Source organism: Narcine bancroftii, chromosome 8 (assembly GCF_036971445.1).
Source record: "Narcine bancroftii isolate sNarBan1 chromosome 8, sNarBan1.hap1, whole genome shotgun sequence".
In the NCBI taxonomy this organism is placed as follows: Eukaryota; Metazoa; Chordata; class Chondrichthyes; order Torpediniformes; family Narcinidae; genus Narcine; species Narcine bancroftii.
The window spans coordinates 89,012,601-89,028,037 of NC_091476.1; positions in this window are offsets into that span (position 1 = coordinate 89,012,601).

Genomic DNA, 15,437 nt, shown 5'->3' on the forward strand with positions numbered 1-15,437 from the left:
TGAGATGGGAAGGAGGGAGGGAGAGGAGATGGAAGGAGGGAGGGAGGATGAGGATGGGAGGAAGGAGGGAGGGAGAGGACGATTGGGGAAGGAAGGAGGGAGGGAGAGGAGATGGGGAAGGGAAGGAGGGAGGGAGAGGGAGGATGGGGAAGGAAGGAGGGAGGGAGAGGAGATGGGGAAGGAAGGAGGGAGGGAGAGGAGATGGGGAAGGAAGGAGGGAGGGAGAGGAGATGGGGAAGGAAGGAGGGAGGGAGAGGAGATGGGGAAGGAAGGAGGGAGGGAGAGGAGATGGGGAAGGAAGGAGGGAGGGAGAGGAGATGGGGAAGGAAGGAGGGAGGGAGAGGAGATGGGGAAGGAAGGAGGAGGGAGAGGAGACTGGGGAAGGAAGGAGGGAGGGAGAGGAGACGGGGAAGGAAGGAAGGGAGGGAGGGAGAGGAGACGGGGAAGGAAGGAAGGAGGGAGGGAGAGGAGACGGGGAAGGAAGGAAGGAGGGAGGGAGAGGAGACGGGGATGGAAGGAAGGAGGGAGGGGAGAGGAGACGGGGAAGGAAGGAAGGAGGGAGGGAGAGGAGACGGGGAAGGAAGGAAGGAGGGAGGGAGAGGAGACGAAGGAAGGAAGGAGGGAGGGAGAGGAGACGGGGAAGGAAGGAAGGAGGGAGGGAGAGGAGACGGGGAAGGAAGGGAGGGAGGGAGAGGAGATGGGGAAGGAAGGAGGGAGGGAGGGAGAGGAGATGGGGAAGGAAGGAGGGAGGGAGGGAGAGGAGATGGGGAAGGAAGGAGGGAGGGAGGGAGAGGAGATGGGGAAAGAGGGAGGGAGGGAGAGAGATGGGGAAGGAAGGAGGGAGGGAGAGGAGATGGGGAAGGAAGGAGGGAGGGAGAGGAGATGGGGAAGGAAGGAGGGAGGGAGAGGAGATGGGGAAGGAAGGAGGGAGGGAGAGGAGATGGGGAAGGAAGGAGGGAGGGAGAGGAGACTGGGGAGGGGGAGAGAGGGAGAGGAGACTGGGGAGGGGGAGAGAGGGAGAGGAGACTGGGGAGGGGGAGAGGAGACTGGGGAGGGGGAGAGGAGACTGGGGAGGGGGAGAGAGGGAGAGGAGACTGGGGAGGGGAGGAGGGAGGGAAAGGAGATGGGGAAGGGAGGAGGGAGGGAAAGGAGATGGGGAAGGGAGGAGGGGGAAATGAGGATGGGAAGGGAGGAGGGAGGGAAAGGAGATGGGGAAGGGAGGAGGGAGGGAGAGGATATGGGGAAGGGAGGAGGGAGGGAGAGGGAGATGGGGGAGGAAGGAGGGAGGGAGGGAGGAGAGATGGGGAAGGAAGGAGGGAGGGAGGGAGAGGAGATGGGGAAGGAAGGAGGGAGGGAGGGAGAGGAGATGGGGAAGGAAGGAGGGAGGGAGGGAGAGGAGATGGGGGGAAGGAAGGAGGGAGGGAGGGAGAGGAGATGGGGAAGGAAGGAGGGAGGGAGAGGAGATGGGGAAGGAAGGAGGGAGGGAGAGTAGATGGGGAAGGAGAGGAGGGAGGGAGAGGAGATGGGGAAGGAAGGAGGGAGGGAGAGGAGATGGGGAAGGAAGGAGAGAGGGAGAGGAGATGGGGATGGAGGAGGGAGGGAGAGGGATGGGGAAGGAAGGAGGGAGGAAGAGGGATGGGGAAGGAAGGAGGGAGGGAGAGGAGATGGGGAAGGAAGGAGGGAGGGAGAGGAGATGGGGAAGGAGGAGGGTGGGAGAGGTGTTGGGGAAGGAAGGAGGGAGGGAGAGGAGATGGGGAAGGTTGGAGGGTGGGTGAGGAGATGGGGAAGGAAGGAGGGAGGGAGAGGAGATGGGGAAGGAGGAGGGTGGGAGAGGTGATGGGGAAGGAGGAGGGGAGGGGAGTGAGATGGGGAAGGGGAGGGTGAGGTGTGGGATGAGGTGGGAGGAGTGGGATGGGGATGGTTGGTGGGAGGGGTGGAGTTGGGGAAGGAGGTGGGAGGGTGAGGTGTTGGGGATGGAGGAGGGTGGGGTTGGGGGAGGGAGGTGGTGAGATGGGGAAGGTTGGGGGTGTGGTGTGGGAGTTGGTGGTGGGAGGTTGAGGGTTGGTGAGGATGTGGGAGGGGATGGAGGGTGGTGTGTGGTGTGGTGGGTTGGTTGGTGTGGGTGTTGTGGTTGTTTGTGGGGGGTTGGTTGGGGGTGTGGTGGGGGGTGTGTGTGGGGATGGGTTGGGGGAGGGAGAGGTGATGGGGAAGGAAGGAGGGAGGAGAGGAGAAGGGATGGAGGAGGTGGGAGGTGAGAGGGAGAGGGAAGGAAGGAGGTGGGAGTTGGAGAGGGGAAGGAAGGTTGGTGGGTGGGAGAGGAGTCGGGGTTGGAAGGAAGGAGGGAGGGAGAGGAGACGGGGATGGATGGAAGGAGGGTGGGAGAGGAGACGGGGAAGGAAGGAAGGAGGGAGGAGAGGAGACGGGAGGAAGGAAGGAGGGAGGGAGAGGAGACGGGGAAGGAAGGAAGGAGGGAGGAGTGGAGACGGGGAAGGAAGGGAGGATGGAGGGAGGGAGGGAGGAGGAAGGAAGGGTGTGAGGGGAGGAGGAGGGAGGTTGGAGGGAGGGAGAGGAGGGGGAGAGGAGGAGGGGAGGAAGGAGGAGGGAGAGGAGAGGGGAGAGAAGGAGAGGAGGGAGGAGGAGGACGGGGAAGGAAGGAGGGAGGGAGAGGAGACGGGGAAGGAAGGAGGGAGGGAGAGGGAGACGGGGAAGGAAGGAGGGAGGGAGAGGAGACGGGGAAGGAAGGAGGGAGGGAGAGGAGACGGGGGAAGGAAGGAGGGAGGGAGAGGAGACGGGGAAGGGAAGGAGGGAGGGAGAGGAGACGGGGAAGGAAGGAGGGAGGGAGAGGAGACGGGGAAGGAAGGAGGGAGGGAGAGGAGACGGGGAAGGAAGGAGGGAGGGAGGGGAGAGGACGGATTGACAGTGACCACACAGGTTGTGGTGGGATGTGTACTAGGGTTTGCAGCCTGACCGTGTGCAGGGAGCAGGCTCTCAATCGGAGAGACTGGCAGATCGTTTCGTTGAGCATCTTGGCTCTCTCCGCCACAATAGCCCAGTGGCCACCCATTTCAATTCTCAATTCCATTCCCTCACCGACATGTCTATTCATGGTCTCATGTACTGCCAGACTAAGACCACCTGTAAAATTGGAGGAACAGCACCTCATCTTCCGACTGGACACTTTCCAACTGGATGGCATTAATATCGACTTCTCTGGCTTTCTTTAACCCTCCCTTCTCCCCCCCAGCTCTCTCTCTCTCTTCCTTCCCCTATCATCTTTTGCACAGATGTAATAAATTCTCACCTCTCCCCTTGTATCCTTTTGTTGATTCCTCCTCTGAGATTTCCTGCTTTTGGTTCATTCTCTTTGTTCCTAGAAGAAGAGGTCAGACCCAAAATGTCTTTTATGGATGCTGAAAGACTGGCTGAATTGCTCCAGCATCTCGATGTGTTTTTACTACAATCCCAATGTCTGCAGACTTTCATGTTTCACTCTGCATTGGCTGGAGCTCAGTTATTTTAAAATTTTTGTTCATACCTTGATGAAGGACCCTGGCCCCCAAAATGTTGGTTACACTTTACTTCTTGTAGATGCTGCATCTCTTGTTTAGTTTCTTGTGCATGTTGGTGTATGGCCCAGCATTTGTAAACTGTTAACTTGTGATGTGTGCACCATTGATGCTGTTCTTGTGAAGTTAATGCTCCCATTAATGTGAGCCATTAAGGTTTGTAGCTGCTGCTCTGTTTCTCCGTTGTAACTTGATCAAGGAGTATTTGGAGGTCTGGCACCTCTCTAATTCTATGTGTCCTGATGACATGGGGGTAATTCTGAGGGGCAAAATGAGTATCTAACACAAACTGGCAGAGAAAGTGGTAGACGTGGGTTCGATTACAATGTTGAAAAGGCAAATAGATTGGAAAGAGTGGAAGAATATGGGCCTAAAACAAACAAATTGGCTAAGAAAGTTATCCGGTTGGCACGAGCTGCAGCAAAGACCCCGATTCTATGTTATAGAACTCTGATCTGTCAAACAACATAGATTTAATCTCTCATTACCCACTAATTTTCCCCTGTCACTTTCTCATCAACGCCACCTAGATTCTACCACTCAACCAAGCCAGGCATATTTACAGGGCTCAGTTAACTTAACCTGTAAATCTTGGGCATGTCGAAAAAAATGGATGGTCAGTGTTGATTTGTAGGGTTGAATGATCTGTTTCCATGCACTGTCTCTCTTGAACATGAAACTGAACATCCACTATTTCTGAGTTACTGTGTTTTTGTTTTGCAAATAAAACTTGCTCAGCTTCTGTAATGTAAAGATAAATAGAAGATCACGACATCCCTGGACTTCTGAGCAGGTGACTGTAGCACCATGCTCTGGTTCCACATGAAGGCAGACTGCTTGGTTCAGAATCAGTGAGCTCCAGTCAATGCAGAGTAAAACATGAAAGTCTGCTGATGCTGGGATTGTAGTAAAAATACACTGAAATGCTGGAGCAATTCAGCTGGTCTTTCAGCGTCCATAAAAGATAAAGAAGTATTGTTGACATTTTGGGCCTGATTCCTTCTTCAAGGAACATGAACTAAAAGCAGGAAATCTCAGAATTTGTACAATAATTTATTGCCACTTAATGCACAAGTCCCATCACCTTTAATCCCATCTTAAATAATCTTGAATGCACTGAGCAGCGAAGGCTCCATGGCCTTTTAATAAAACATTTGAAACATTCGTTACCGTCTGCATGAACGGCTTGTTGGTTTTGAATTGACAGTCTGGTACAAGATACTGTATATCAAACAGTAGAAATATTATCTCAGCATATGCCTTGTCAAGCCACTTGTAATTTTTAATGAAATCACTAAATTTTAGGCAGTATGACAAATTAGTCATATTGGGAATTTGTAAGATGAACCTTCACTCCACCTTCTCTAAGGCAGGTATATCTTGCTTTGAATACAGAGACCACATATATTCAACAGTATTTTGTATGACTGGAGCAATGAAGGTGGATATACAATTTCTAATTGCTTCCTGAATGTTAATTTTCAGTACAAAGTCTCTCCACTCACATACCACCTTAAGTAATCCCTTACTAACCACAGAACACCTATGGCACGGGATGTAAGTGGGAGGAAAAAAAGTTGAGAACCACTGTTACTGAAATATTTTACTTGAGAAAAATTGTCATTGACCCATTTCCTATAGAGTTATAAAACCATGCACATAAGTCAATTAGTTATGATTAAAACAGTGGTTTTCAAACTTTTTCTTTCCACTCTTATACCACCTTAAGTAATCCCTTACTAATCACAGAGCATCTATTGGCATAGGGATTACTTAAGATGATACGTGAATTGAAAGGAAAAGTTTGAAAACCACTGGTCTAAGCCATTACCTGTCCATTTAACATAGCCAGAAATCAGTCCATGACTGAAAGGCACAAAAAATGTGATTTTATATTCAATGTACATTGATAGCATGACGTGAGACAGAAAAATATAATTGAATCAAGAACCCTTTAAAACTTGATGTGTTTCTGTTCTATTAAATTGGGTGACTTCATTTTTACACATGACATTCTGTTTGCCATGTCTTTAACCATGAACTCAGCATGTCTCTTTACCCCTTTAGCCTCTGCATCCGCTTGATAGTTCTCACTGCAACCAGGTTTTATATAATTGTTTAAAGTTTGATTTACTGCACCTAAGCTCTTCATCCAAATTACTGATGTGAATTGTGGAGAGCTCTGGCCACATCACTGTTCCCCATGGTATCCACTGGTCAGTGAGAAAATTATTTCAAATTTGTCTTTGTCCATTAACAATACAGTGCACTGTTCATTTGTTTAATAATCTTTTGTGGCATCTTATAAAAGCCTGGTTGAAATAGCTGAACTATTCATGTATAATACCTGTGAGGTGCACTCTGAATCTGATTCTTTAAAATGCCAAAGACACATGGAGCCTTGGTTACATAGACAGGGAATGAGCACTTTTATTCTTGGCCAAGTTTGAAAGCCAAAGGAGGATGAACTGTCAAATCCCCTGCAATCAGAGTTACTCTGGGTATTTTGTATAACTAGATCTTGTATACGTAACACAAATCATAGATGTTGGGATGATTATAGGAAGAATGTGTTCCCCCCCCACCGTGTACTAGCTTGAGTTCATTTTCCTCAATTTTTAGTGACAACGGTGCTGGAATCGAGAAATTTTCAGCTATTCCCACTAGGGTTAATTAGATTAATTAGATAGTTAACAGCATCTGCCTCTAGATTCTCCAGTCTGATTATATTGTACTTCCCTGTGCTGGAAAATGGCCCATCAGACTTCACCCATGGAGAACTCCTCATTCCAGACATAATTTAGTCCCCATCGTTAGCCCTCTGCCGACGCTGTTTACTGTCACATTTTCCCTTCCTCCTGCTTCAAAGTTGTGCCTTGCTGATCCATGATGCCGTGCTGTAATGCAATGAGGAAAGTCGAAGAAAGTTAATGAAAAATTACAGTAGACTCGAATTTGTCGACAGAAGGGAGTTTCTTAGAACACAAGCTGAGGAGCTCCAAGATGAAATGGGGTGATGTAGCAGTTCATCAATTGCTGGATTGTCCATTTCTGTAATTACCAATTTTCCCTGGAATTTATGTTATAACTTTAAGCAATCCAAGTGTTTAATATTGTTTTTTTAATTTAAAAAAAAATGAACTGGAGGTACAATTTTACGGGGAATGTAAATTTCAAATATTGAATGTTAATGTTTTTGTACCATTGGTTAAGACTCTTTATGGTGTGTACTTCTGTGTTTAATTACCCGACAGCAAATGTTCATCAAACATTACCTCTCCCCCAACACTCATCCACCTGGCAGGACTTGTTCTCGGGCTTGTCTTTTGATGCTTCATTTCTTTTCAATCAAAGGTACAGCTGTAGGCACTTGCAGGTGTCCCAGCTTTGCCAGCCCTATTGTTGGCTACATGGATCAATCCTTGTTCCAAACCCACCCCAGCACCAGCCCCAACTCCTCGTCCATTACATCGATGACATATTGGGGCTGCTTTGTGCACCTGTGCAGGACTTATCAATTTTGTAAACTTTCCCACAAACCTGCACCCTAGCTTCAAATTCATTTGGACTATTTCTGACACTTCTTTTACCTTTATAGATCTCTCTGTGTCCCAGTTTCTTCACCTCCACTACATAGATGACTCTTTCCATTCCAGGGCACTTGAAATGTCCTCCTTTCTCATGGAAGATGGCTTTCCCTTTTCTATGATCAATGGAGATACCTCCCTCGTTTTGGATCCATCCTCCACCCACACCCCAACAGATCTGTGACTAGACCCCACTACTAATCACCTCCATCACTTCCCACCTATTTTTGCGTCTATTGAGATAACTGAAAATTATTCTTTGAGATTTCCAAAGATTCTGATGTTTGCCTTCAGGAGCTTTACGATTTGTATAATCTAGCCAAGAGAGGTTTTTGCTAATTATGGATTCTTAGAAACGTGTTTGTGGGGCAGTGCCCCAATGGCAGGAATAGTTGTTCTTCCTATTCCCTTGTTCACAGTTGGAGAAAAAAGACTGAGGTTCACATGATCAGGCAGGATATTTGTTCATTTCATCATTGAAGAAAATGTATCAAACGATGATAGAAATGTGAATTTGTGAATCTGAATTTTTTGGAAGTGTTTTTGCTTGCAGCTCTACCAAGTATGCTGGACAAGCAAAACAAATGTTTCACCCTCAGCTCTTGGAGATTGATTGCAGTATCATGTACAAAGATACATGGCTGTGATCTACCTTGCACTATAAACACATGAATTGTAGCATACAAAAATGCACTTGTGAAGATGTATTTATGTTGGACAGCATATTAAGGAGTTTAACATAGAATTTCACAATTGTCACTATATGCACAGATCATTTTAAAATGGTTTCACTATTTTGAACATTTTAAACTTGCTGGATTTGTCTGTTTATTGCTCCTAACGTGCAACAAAAAGTTAATTTAATATTAGAATTATCTTTTTAAGTGTGCTTATTTATTGCAATATCTTTGCCCAGAAAAGAACAGTTTTAAGGTTTCAAACTTAATTTGTGCTTGACACAAAATCTTGGACACTTAAAAAAAAACACAAACATTTTTTTAAAAAAATCTTGGTTTTGGCCTGATATTCCATCATTTTTTCTTACCTGATTAAAGACTAAATTACTCTCCTATTGCACTTTTTGAACCATAAACCTTGACTATAAGGAGGTGCCCTTGTATCCTCCAGTTACCCACTGACAACTAACATGCTAATTTATTACCCCATTTAGTTCACACTTTCAGAAAATCATCGTTTTCTGAGTTGAAGTGTGCAACTTTTCTAACCACCACATGTAACAAGGTTGGGTGTTCTAGCAAAGTCCATCTGTTTGAATTCTATGGGAAAATTGCTTATAGGGGATTCACAGTGTAAATTTCTTTTCACTTATTGGTTAATAAATTTGAGTATTGCTGGAAAAGTTGACATTATTGCCTTTTCTTAATTGCCTTAACTGATTAAGAGTAATCAAATTTGTGAATCAAGAATTTCATGCAGGCCAAACAAGATAATGATGCCTAAGTGCTGGAGAAACTCAGCAGGTTACGAAACATCCATCGGAAGTAAAAGGCAGTTTGGATAGGTGTGGTTTCCTTCCCAAATGGGCATTAGTGAACAAAATGAGATTTGCAACAATCAAATAGTTACCACATTAGCTGTTTCTTTCCAGAATACATTATCTCTACTGCCATGGAGGATTTGAACTCTTATCCCTCATTGGAGAAATGTGTTATGCACCAATTACTGTTTAGGAATCTTAATTGATTAAGATTTCATTTCACATTTCTATCATCGTTTGATATCTTTGTTTTTTTTTTGAAACTTGGGCATTGCTGGCAAAATGATGGGAGGGTGGCAGTGAGGTACCATCTTGAACCATTGCAGTCATTCTGGCAAAGGTTCTCCCACAATGCAAGTGTGTAGGGATTCAACCAGTAACAATGGTGGAAAATATGCAGTCAGGGTGGAGTGTAACTTGGAGGAGTTGTATAGATACATTGTGAATTAATTCAGGTTCAGGGGACTTGTTAATAGCAATAATGATCATGAGTTTATTATCACGTCTTTTATTGTCAAGTAATAATACATTAAAAATGTAACATAAATGATGTATTTTAACTTTTACCTGCTGTAAGGCAGACAAAGAGTCACCATTAGTATTGTCTAGTGTCTCTTACAGGATGAGAGAAAAGCCCCTTTCACACTTGCTTTCCACTAAATCAGCCGTTCAGATTCCTAACTGGGACACTGAACACATTCACACTTGCAAGGAGTCATTCCTGGGGTTAGGACTGTTCTACCTTCTACCGGTGACAGGATGACACATCGAGCAATGGTGGACCTGCCCTAAATTCTGATCTATGAATTGTATTTGAACAAAATTAATCATGCCTAACTATAACATAATTAAGCTTTTGTACAGCACAGTATGAGCCCTTCAGCCCCTGTTGTTGTTGTGCCGAACTGTGTAAACCTTTATAAGGGACAGTGGGAAAGTGCTAGCAATAAATAGCAACAGTGGACAATGTTTAAACAGGGTGGGAAAGATGGGAGCTCTATAGTGCACAATTTATACAGCATAGAAAAGTTGGTAATACTATCACATACAATTTATAAATACCAGGGGGGTGGATAAAGCGATGGTGGACCTTCCCTCCCAGAATTTTGTGCGGCAGAGGAAGGGCCATGTGCAAGGCTGCATACACAGAGCACTCAGGAGGAATTTCTGGGAAGTCAGGTCTGCCATTGCTTTTTTCCAGTCTTTATAAATTGTGCGCTATAGCGCTACCAACTTTCCCACAGTATTTAAAAATTGTCTGCTGTTGTTAGTTATTTCCTCTTTCCCACAGCAAAGTTTATACCTTCATTTTAATCTTCCTTCTCATTCTTGCACTCATGCAAAAAATTGGGTCATTTAAATCCCACAATGCAGTTACCCATTCTACATTTGTCTGATTGCAACGCTGGCATCTGCAGCTGCCAGGAATTGTACTAGAGGTCGAGGGCATCAATCCCCACTGTGAGATGACGACCTGACACTGGCATTGAGAAAATTTTCCTTTCACACTAGCCACTTTAAAGGTTGATTGGCTGTTAATTCCTGGGACCACTTGCAAGTGTAAAATGGGCTAATGAAAAACAAAAGAGAGTCCCTTCAGAGTCACTGAATATCGGGGATATCCAGTGTTCCTGCAGCTTCCGCAACTGTACAGACTTCTGTTTGATTCATCGGCAACCAGATCTAAACCTCTGAAATGATCAGGAAGCTTTCAGTGCCTAAGGCCCTTCAGGATCCCTTCTTGCCCTCAGCAACCTATCGTATCCTGGCTCCGATACCTAGTTCCCATGAGCCAGTGTATAACCCTTTGTGGGTCCCCTGACTGCAAGTCACCAACTGCCTGCAGCCTTTGTAGGTCCCTCAGCCGCGGAGCCCCTTGTTGGTTCACTGACATGGTCATCATCCTGTCGGCTCTTGTCCCCTCTGCTTCTTGTTTTCAACAGGGGAGTGGGTGTCTTCTCCCTGTTTCTGGTGCCCTGCACAGGTCTGCTGCTCCCCAGAGCCTGCAACTCTCGTGGCCGCTGCTCAGCCCAGGCACCGCCATCTTGGGGACAGTCCGCATGGTTGCAGGATTTTAAAATAAAACACCTTCAGCTCCTTTAACATGCCATTTAAAGTCTATATGGAGCTGTCAGCATTAGGAGCAGGTGGTTGAACCCTTTGGAGCAGCAATGTCTCTCTGCTCTCCTGCCCCAGTGGCTGTGCAGAAATACTGGTGGAACTCAGCAGATCTCGCAGTGTCCATACAGACGTTGCAAAACCTGCCAAGTTCTTCCAGCATTTCTGTATTTTTACTACAATCACAACTTTTGCAATCTTTGGTGTTTCACACAAGTAAGCAGCACTGCTATTGAACAGGCCAGGTAGAGCTGCCTTGTTTTCTTTTCGTACACATTGTACAATGTTTATACAGGTATGCACCAAAATTCTTACTTTAGCTTTTAACAGGTATTTCATAAAAGAAATAAAAGCAACTGCAATAGTATAATCTCCAATTGAAAGAGATAATAAATGCAGAAGTGTAGCGACTACTCTGGTAAAGCTACTAAATCAACACACATAAACAAGGTTAATCAACCAAAGACTGTATATTTGAGTTTGCCATGCTTTTATATCCCTCCTGTCCCAGGCTCCACGGGATGGAAGGGGGGAAACGACACTGTGTTTGCTGCCAATCTGCGGGGCTGGCAGGTTTAATTAAAACACGGGTGGGAGACCCGCACCCTTTAGAAAGAGGCATAGCAATCCAGCTTGCTGTTAGCACGTAGTACCGTTTGTACATGGTCCATTGCCCAGGTGAGTGCATTGCAGCCCGGCCCACGGCTCCACGTGTTTGCTGGTGAGCCACACCGCCTATGGTTTGCAATACTGCGCTATGTGCCCACTCGACCTGCTACACAGCCACTACACTATCCCCCCCTCCCCCAAATCGTCACCTGAAACAAATAAATTGGCCGCATGCGCCTTCGGCTGACACCCCCCCCCATCGCATAGGCTGGGGCAAAGAATGGGGGAAGTAGGATCCACATTTACAGGCTTGAATCTGTCCACACTAAACAGTTGCGAATGCCCCCCAATGTATGAAGTATATACAACTTTTAACCATGCAGAAAAGGCCTCATATGGCAGTTGCAACGGTGCTCCTGGGGCCAGTCTGCGCACAAACACACAGTCAGTGTCGAGGAAAGGTGGAGGCACTTGCTGTTTCGGGCTTCCATGCCAGTTGTTTGGAATAGGTTTGCTAACTGCAGCCCCGCGTCGAAGTTGCTGAAGCATGTCCAGGTCAGAGTTGGACGAGAAGTGAATGTCGTCTGGAACCAAGAGGACCGAACCATAAACCATCTCCGCAGATGACGCAGGCATGTCTTCCTTAGGAGTGGTGCGCACTCCCAGTAGAACCCACAGTAACTCATCGATCCAATTGGGCCCAGTTAGTAGGGCTTTGAGTGTGGACTTAAGTTGTCAGTGGAAATATTCCACAAGGCCGTTGGTTGTGCGCTGTAGTGTAACGCAGTTGTGTACCACTAAAGCGCGCAAGGGCAGTCCATAACGCAGAGGTGAATTGCGCTCCACGGTCTGAAGTGATATGTGTTGGGACACCAAATCTCAAGATCTAATTGACAATGAATGCTCTGGCCCATGTCTCAGTGTTGTTGGATGGCAACGGGATTGCCTCTGGCCAGCGCGCGAGTTGGTCTATGACCGTCAGAATTATCTCATGTTCTGAGATACCGGCAATGGTCTGACCAGGTTGATATGCACATGTTCAAAATGCTGGTGTACCACCGGGAAAGGTTGGAAAGGCGCCTTGGTGTGCCACTGTTTTTGTTTTCTGGGAGGGGGTACATGTCCGGACCTACTGCGCAACATCTTTCTTGTGTCTGCCATATTTAGTTATGAGCTTGACGGTTGCTCTGATGGAGGGATGAGACAATTTGTGAACTTGGTCTAAAAGACCATGGAATCACCAGTCTAGGGTAGCCCAAAGACCTGTGGCAAAGCAGAGTTGGGCCGCCTAGTTGCGGTGCCAGCCGCTGTATGTCCAGGTTCATAATGGCAGTACTGTACGCCTGAACATCGGGATCCATGGCCTGTGCACTGGCCAAGTCAGGGATATCAACGCCACCCTGGATATGATGCTCTGTTGGTCTGATAGCACATCAGCGATGAGATTGTTTTTCCCCGAGACGTGACACACATCCATTATGAATTGAGAAATGTATGACAAGTGATGTTGCTGCCTGGCCGATCATGGATCCAATATTTTGCTGAAGGCAAAAGTGAGCAGCGTATGGTCCATAAAAGTGGTGAAATGGCAACCCTCCAAAACCTATCGGAAATGTAGCATAGCTGGATACAATGCCAACAGCTATCAATCAAATGTGTTGTATTTAATTTCCGATGGCCGCAGGTGGCATCTAAAGAAAGCCAGGGGTTGGCCGTGGCCATTGACGGACCGTTCAAGAACTGCGTCCACCGCTGTATCTGAGGCGTTAGTGGTGAATGCCAGGGCGGTGCTTGGATTAGGATGCATGAACATTGCTGCGTTGGCCAGAGCATCTTTGGCAGTTGTAAATGCAAGCTCTGCCTCTGTGGTCAAAGTTACTTCCTTGCGCTTCATGGTGAGAAGATGAAACAGTGGTCGAAGCATATCAGTGGCCGCTGGAATGAACTGGTGATAGAAATTTTTCATACCCAAGAATTTCTGCAGTCCCTTAACCGTGGTAGGCTTTGGAAAGGCAAGGACTGCATCCACTTTGCTGGATAAGGGAAAGACACCTTCGGCTGTGATCTTGTGCCCCAGGGAATCGATGGTTGATTTGCCAAACTGGCATTTGCTAGGATTGATGGTAAGTCTGAATTCATCCAGCCATTGGAACAGGCGGCGTAAGTGCAGGTGGTGATCTTGCTCATTCTGACTGGCGATGAGGATGTCATCTAAGTAAATGTAAGCAAACTCTAAATCCCTATCCAAAGCATCCATAAGCTGCTGGAATGTTTGAGCGGCGTTCTTCAGCCCAAATGGTATCCTAAAGTATTCAAACATTTGGAAAGGAGTAATAATTGCTGTTTTGAGAATGTCATCCGCATGGATTCGGATTTGATGATATCCCTTGATAAGATCGACTTTGGAGAAAACATGGCAATAGTGCAGATGGGCAGTGAAATCTTGAATATGAGGAATGGGGTATCTGTCAAGTGTAGTTATATCATTGAGCCTGTGGTAATTGCCGCAGGGACCCCATCAACCGGTGTTCTTGGGTACCATGTGTAATGGTGATGCCCAAGGACTGTTGGAATGCCGAATGGTACCTAATTCCTCCATGGCAGTAAATTCTGCCTTCGCCTGCTGCGGCTTATCTGGCGGAAGACGACGAGCCCTGGCGTAAATCGGTGGGCCTGAGGCCATTTTGGAGGTGTTGAAATTAAGAGAGAGCGCACCAGGAAATTTGTTGAGCAGGACTGCATATGGGTGCCTTTGTGTAGGGTGTGCACCCTGAGCTGGGAAACGCTCCCTTTCCTGCATATCAACGAGTATGTTTGGAAAGTGGTGGCATTAACTAGTTTCCTCCGCCTCAAGTCGACCAGCAAGTCATGGGATCGTAAGAAATCTGGACCCAAAATGGGTTGTGTGACGGAAGCCAAATCCCAATCCCAATGGAATGTCACCCCTCCTATCTTAATTGTGACGCGTCGCATGCCAAAGCTGGGAATAGAAGTCCCATTTGCGGCTTGAAGAGTAAGGTTTTGTTGCTTATGTGTCCTCTCAAAATTGGTTGGTGGGTGCAAGCTGACCTCAGTGCCTGTGTCTAAGAGAAACTTGCATTTACCAGCGACATCTTGAAGATACAGGAAGTTACTACTGGCAGCTGGCTCTGTCATTTCCTGCTTTTTGTTGTGGTAGCTACATGGGGGCACGCATCTACAAGCATTTTTTCCCCACCTGCAATGGTAAAAACACCATTCTTGGCACCCGTCGTTTGAACCGTGGACACAGGTGGTGCACAAGGCACTGTGAATACGGGCTGTATGTGAGCAGATTCTTGCACTGGCATATGGTAGAGTCTCAGCCTCCTGGGCCATATCATGGGGATGGCGGAAATCATTGTTAGCTGTTTGTATTGAGACACAACCCGGGAGTTTCGACAGGAATAGAGTCTTAAAGAGCAAGCAATGAGAATGACCGTCCGCTAACTCGAGCATCTCATTCATCAAATCGGATGGATTCCTGTCACCCAGTCTCTCAATAATTCAAAATCCATGTGTAGCAAAGGAGGAGTTCTCCAGACCCCAAGAACTCGGAATCATCCAGTGTTTGGACAGTGCCTGGGCATCACCGCTCCATTTGGTCCTGAAATTGTCTGGGGGCTGGAGACCATGCGGGTGAAGTGCCAGTTGATGAAGTAGACAAAGACGATGTGGTCATACAATAATCATGGCTTTTATTAGCAGAAACTCATGGTACAATAATGAAAGACAATAGATGCATATACAGTTATACCCAAGGGGAGTGTCCTTAACAGTAGAGATAATGCACAGCCAATGTTAGTACAGCAAGGCTCACCAGAGGGGAGACAGACAGCTTGGCAGACATTCACCACAGTCTCCCCTTGGCAGAAGAAGGGTTAAAATCAAAAGGACAGCTGCTAGGAAAGACTGAAGCAAACGATACACGGATACCATGTTTGACATTGAGAATACTCTAACAGCTAAAATACGCCAGTATCAAGCAAGCAGTCGAAATATAATAAGATGTTTTATGAATATGTCAGCCTATCAGGTTGT